Raw genomic sequence first — 6,416 nt, 5'->3', positions numbered from 1 at the left:
CAGTTTTGCTGAGTAGGTGATTCTTGGTTTTAGTCCTAGTTCCTTTGACTTCTGGAATATCCTATTCCATGCCCTTTGATGCCTTAATGTAGAAGCTGCTAGATCTTGTGTTATCCTGATTATATTTCCACAATACTTGAATTGTTTCTTTCTAGCTGCTTGCAATATTTTCTCCTTGACCTGGGAACTCTGGAATTTGACCACAATTTTCCTAGGAGTTTCTCTTTTTAGATCTCTTTCAGGCGGTGTTCTGTGGATTCCTTGAATATTTATTTTGCCCTCTGGTTCTAGAATCTCAGGGCAGTTTTCCTTGATAATTTCATGAAAGATGATGTCTAGGCTCTTTTTTTTGATCATGGCTTTCAGGTAGGCTCATAATTTTTAAATTGTCTCTCCTGGATCTATTTTCCAGGTCAGTTGTTTTTCCAATGAGATATTTCACATTATCTTCCATTTTGTCATTCTTTTGGTTTTGTTTTGTGATTTCTTGGTTTCTCATAAAGTCATTAGCCTCCATCTGTTCCATTCTAATTTTGAAAGAACTATTTTCTTCAGTGAGCTTTTGCATCTCCTTTTCCATTTGGCTAATTCTGCTTTTGAAAGTATTCTTCTCCTCATTGGCTTTTTGAACCTCTTTTGCCAATTGAGTTAGCCTATTTTTCAAGGTATTATTTTCTTCAGCATTTTTTGGGGTCTCCTTTAGCAGGGTGCTGACCTGCTGTTCATGCTTTGACTTCATGTTTGTCATTTCTCTTCCCAGCTTTTCCTCCACCTCTCTAACTTGATTTTCAAAATTCTTTTTGAGCTCTTCCATGGCCTGAGCCCATTGGGTGTGCTGGGACACAGAAGCCTTGACTTCTGTGTCTTTGCCTGATGGTAAGCATTGTTCTTCCTCATCAGAAAGGAAGGGAGGAAATGCCTGTTCACCAAGAAAGTAACCTTCTATAGTTTTATTTCTTTTCCCTTTTCTGGGCATTTTCCCAGGCAGTGACTTGACCTCTGAATATTCTCCTCACACTCACCTCGCCTCCTGATCCTCCCAGCCAGCATTTGGGGTCTGAGATTCAAATGCTGCTTCCAGCCTTAGGGCTTTTGGAGGGGGCAGGGCTGCTATTCAGTGTGAGATTAAGTTCAGGTGCTGAGGTGGGGGCAGGGCCACCTCTCAGGCTCAGTTCCCTCAGGGGGTTTATGCACAGACCTTCAACAATGGATCCAGGCTCCTGCCTGCTTGGGGAGCCCTGGTCTGCCGCTGCCTCAGCTTCTGCCTCCTGAGGGGGCCTGAGTTATGGGGGCACCCCACTCCCTTCTCAACCCACCAAAGAGACCCTCTCACCAACCCCCGTCACCTGTGGGTGGAGGGACCTGCGGGGCTGCTTGAGATCCCGTCCCTGAAGCCTGCTCGGATCTGTTCCTCTCGGTGCCGCCGCCGCGGCAGGGCTGGGCTGGGCTCCGCATCCACAGCATGACGGACCTTTTGTGAGAGGTTTGCAGGTCCCTCTGGAACAGAAATCTCCTTTGCTCCACTGTTCTGTGGCCTCAGTGCTCCAGAATTCGCCATGAGTTACTTTATACGGATGTTCTATGGATTGTGGGTTCGGAGCTATGTGTATGTGCGTCTTTGTACTCCGCCATCTTGGCTCCACCCCCTCTGACAAATTTCTTAACAACAGAAACAAAATGAATTAGTTCAGTATTCTCTATTAACCTGCATCTGAAATACTTTTTTTTTTTTTTTTGGTGAGGCTGTTTTGTTTTTATTTATTCTTCAGATAGAAAATGATATTACCTGATCAGTATACACCACTAAAAAAATCTTTGTTTTGAAGCTATAATAACCAAGCCATACGACCATTTCTTGGACTTCTACTTTTCAAAGAGCCAAGTCATAACTCTACAGTTATTTCCAGTGCTCCTACACCTTCTCTTTATAATGGTGTCTATCCACCTACAAGAATCACTGCATGGAGTGCCCTTTTCCTGCTCTAGCATTTCTGGAATTAATAATGTTAGAGTATCAGGAGTGCAGTTTTCTAACTTTAATTCTAAGATTGGGGATAAACAAAGAAGTATGCCTGTGATCAAGTTAGGCAAATAAACACAGCAGGTCAAAACTCAGACTGTGCTCCAGGAAAACTAGTGAATAACATGAAACATATTGTTGTACCTGAAAATTTTATCCAAAAGAAAATAAATTCAAAGAGCAACATGTTTCCAGTTCTATTTCCCAGATATAGAGTTGGGAAAATCATGAAATTCTATGAATTTTACCAGCCTAGAAATACTTTGCATTTCTGCTTGTTATTTGGTGCACATCTTCTACTGATCTAGGGAATGGCAGTTATTGTAGGCATGATAATTTGGTTTAAAAGGAAGTAGCTTCAAGCTTCCTTTCTTTCTCCATCAAACTCTACTGTGAACTAAGAAGGTGATCATATCACCAAAAGTATTGTTTGAGTAGAAAGAGTTTCTAATGTCAACTTTTTTTCTGTTAATCTGAAATATGGGAGATCTGTTTTTGACTGATTGAGTTGACTGCCTAGCCATCAATTAATCAGGCATTTACTGAGCACCAGCTATAAACCCAGCTCTGATGCCATGACTTTTCTCTGTCACTGCATAAAACCTCTGGTATGGGCATGTCGGAACAGAGAAGAACATGAACATGCTCTTTCTGCCTGTGCCCAGCATGGTTGCATCAAATTAGGTGATGTGGGGATGTGTGACTCCTGTGTTCTTGGAATTGTGCTCCAGGCATGAAAGAAAGCATATTCTTCTGCTGGCTGTTCGAAGTCCTTTTAGCATGTTTACCTTCCTGGTATTGACTTATTACTTTTGGTCTATACTTTGTTTTTGCCTTCTTCTCTTCAGGCATAGTTTGTTCCCCAGTTTCATTGACATATTACTGAAAAAACTTGCAATCTCCCCTATAGAGAGTATTGCTCCCTTAATTCTCAATTTATTGTTCTTCCTTGGTGACCTACACCAAGAGGTAGATATAAGGGTTGGCCTTGGAGAGTATCCCAAGCAACTTTCTAAGATCATAAGTTGGTGGAGTTTCCCTTCTTGGAGTCTCTCTACCGATAAAATAGCAGGTCAAAGGAGATTAAAAACCTCAACAGATTAAAGTTGGTTGAGAAGATCATGGGATCTGGACATTTCATCCCGAAAACCCTGAAGCAGATGGCCTTTTCCTTTAGCCATAATGTCTAATCTATAAGTATACCTCAGTAAGTTTCAACTTTACTCTGTAGCCATTGTTTTTGTAACTTATTTACAACTTATGCTTCGGTTGTGTTGTCAAGTACTTGTCTCAACCACTTTCTGTTTGTGATTTACTCAGGCCATGTGAAGCTTCATATTTCTTGGCCTTCCATCCTCTATGTGTTGGTATTTTGGAATAACTACTGTCATGGAGAACAATATACTAGAGATATATGCTCACTAAAGTGATCACCTCTATCATAGAAGATGTCTTGTGCAAAATCCAGAGGGAAGAGTCATTCTATACAGATAATAAATTGCTCTGAATCCTATCTCAGCTCTAGATGCTCCTGTCTGCAGATAACATTGCTTCAATTGCCCTAAGTCTAAGAATACTACAAGACATTCTCAACAAATCTGTGAGCCCTCACAATAAAATGTCTTAATGTTGCAGAACAAAAAAGGTGATGAATGCTTGTTGCCCATACTATGCTATGTAGTTCAATGGGAAGCTCATTCAGTTGGTTCATTAGTCTATCTTGAACAGGTGCTGCCAATGGACGTTGAGTTGGGCCCATAATTAAAAAGGAAAAGGAGAGTAGTTTAGATTGAATGTGGAAATTTATCCCATGCCTTCAGTGATCCTAAACTACATCTACACATATGTGCATGTACACATAAAAACATGTCCCCAACATTTAATATGTATATGCTTCTAGTGATGGTATGTGACTGAAAATCATGAAATACAACAAAATATTTAAATATTTATTTATTTAAATATTTATTTAAATAAAATATTTATTTAGTTGATCAAGGAAAGTCATAATCTCAAGCAAACCATAATTTCAAATGATTCAAATGAAAATGGAGAGACACATGGTAGATGTGAAATAGGCAGCAACATGTTAGCAATGCTTTTTTTTTTTTTTTTTGCAAGGGGTATAAAATATATCACAAAGGAAAAACATGAACAACAAAAAAAGTACATGGGCTAGTCATGTAGAGAGAGCAAGGTGTAACAAATGAGACAATTTAAATTCTTCACCCAGATGTTAAGCAATTAAGAAAAAGACCTCTGGCACATTGGATAGGTTCTCTATGGAAGATTTATGGGAGGACATGGACAAGAAATGCACAAAGTAAGAAGGCATAGAGGGATGGTAACCGCATAACTGGAAGACATGCCCACTGTGATGGGATTACATAGGCATTAAAGTATATAGGTATATATTTGTGTGTGTGTGTGTGTGTGTGTGTGTGTGTATATATATATATATATCAGTATCTTTGTATGTACAAATATACATACACATATAAAAGTTCAACTGCAGAATCACAGTATATAGAACTGGAAGAAAACTTAGCAATCATCATAGCTAAATATGCTTATTTTACAGATGTGAAAACTCAGGCCCAGAAAATGTCATAGGGTTTTGTACTAGCTTACATTTGACTGCACTAAAGGTTTCTGCCAATATTTCACTGCCCACTCACACAAAGAGGTCCAATTTTCTGTCATATCCTTTCCTAGGCTTAGGGTCAGGAAAATCTGAATTCAAATCCTACCTAAGACACTAGCTATGTGACCCAGGGCAAGTCACTTAACAGTTCAGTATTTTTGCTCTTGTATATAATGGGGATAATAATACTTTACCATGCTAACATGAGGATCAAGGGAGGGGATATGTGTAAAGCATTCTGCAAACTTTAGAGCGCTCTGTACATGGTAGTTATGAATATTATTGTTATTATTAACATCATCATCAAAGTTTGAGTTATCCTGCTATGAACAACAACACTGTGCTGAGAACTATAGTTGATATGGAATAAGAAACCTGGTCCTGGCTCTTTTAAACTATTTATAATATAATTTGAGACTAAGATATAAGCCTATTATAGGGAATATATGTACATATGTGTGTGTGTATATATATATGTACATACACACACACATATATATATATATATATATATATATATATATATATATATATATATATATATATAATAGCAAATCATATCAACCTAAATTGTGCCAAGTTCTGTATTTCTTTCAGGAAGTCATGGCTTCCATGTTCCTTTTGATGTTGTGAGGACATTTGATTGGTGAAATAACAAGGCAAGAAAAGGTAAAATCCTCACATAATCATACCTTGCAGAAACAGATTTAGAAAATCCAATAAAAGAGTAAATGCATTGAAATCAACCAGAAAAAAAGAAAGCCTCTATAGCTTTACAACCTGGATGGATGATTCATCAGCTGACACATTCCACTGATGGCAATAAGCCTCAGAGGCAGACAAGCTCTTATGCTAGTGATCTATTCTGGCCACTTTTCTATGCTTTGTCACAGCAGTTTATTATTGAACTAAATGTGCTATACTACATAGTTGAAATAGTTTCTCATCCATACTACCAGACTCTAGTGTTCGTTTTTTTTTTTTAATTTATTTTATTTTCTGTCTATGGAACAAAACGAATAATTCCATAATTTGCTATTCCCTCCAAACGTACAACAAAGTTATAATGTAGATTTCTTTTTTTCTCCCCCCCCCACCCTGGAAAGCTACCATTAGACACAAATAGGCATACATATGTAAAATTATTATATATGTACTTCTATTTATCAGTTTTTTCTCTGGATGCAGATAATGCCTTTCTTCTTATGTTCTATATTTTTAATTTGTGTATTTTAAATAGTCAAAATGACTTACTCAAAGATGTTCGTAAAGCAATATTGCTGTTACTGTATACAATGTCCTCCTTGTTCAGTTCACTTCATTCTTCATCATTTAAATAAGTCTTTACAGCCTTTCTAAGATCATTGAGCTCATCATTTCTTTTGCACAGTAAGTATTCCATCACAACCATACACAGCTTGTTCAGCCATTCCCCAAGTGATGGGGATCCTTGCCTCCACAAAGAAAGCTGCTATAAATATCCCATTCATATTCAATGTTATAGTTACCATTCCTGAATCTTTCTCTTATTTTTGCTCAATATTTTCTTTCCCAACCTCTCTTTTTACCCTATCCCTATTATTTTACCTTCTCTTCCCACCCTCCCATCCCCACTTCACCCACCTCTCCAAGAATCCCCTCCATTCCCTCCCCCCAAATTCAAACCACACACTCCTCCAAAAATCCCCTACCTCCTCTCCCCACCCCCAAATCCCAATCCACATACCCTCTAACAGTCCTCCCCAACCATGT

Source organism: Notamacropus eugenii, chromosome 1 (genome assembly GCF_028372415.1).
Source record: "Notamacropus eugenii isolate mMacEug1 chromosome 1, mMacEug1.pri_v2, whole genome shotgun sequence".
In the NCBI taxonomy this organism is placed as follows: Eukaryota; Metazoa; Chordata; class Mammalia; order Diprotodontia; family Macropodidae; genus Notamacropus; species Notamacropus eugenii.
This window is presented reverse-complemented; position numbering follows the sequence as displayed.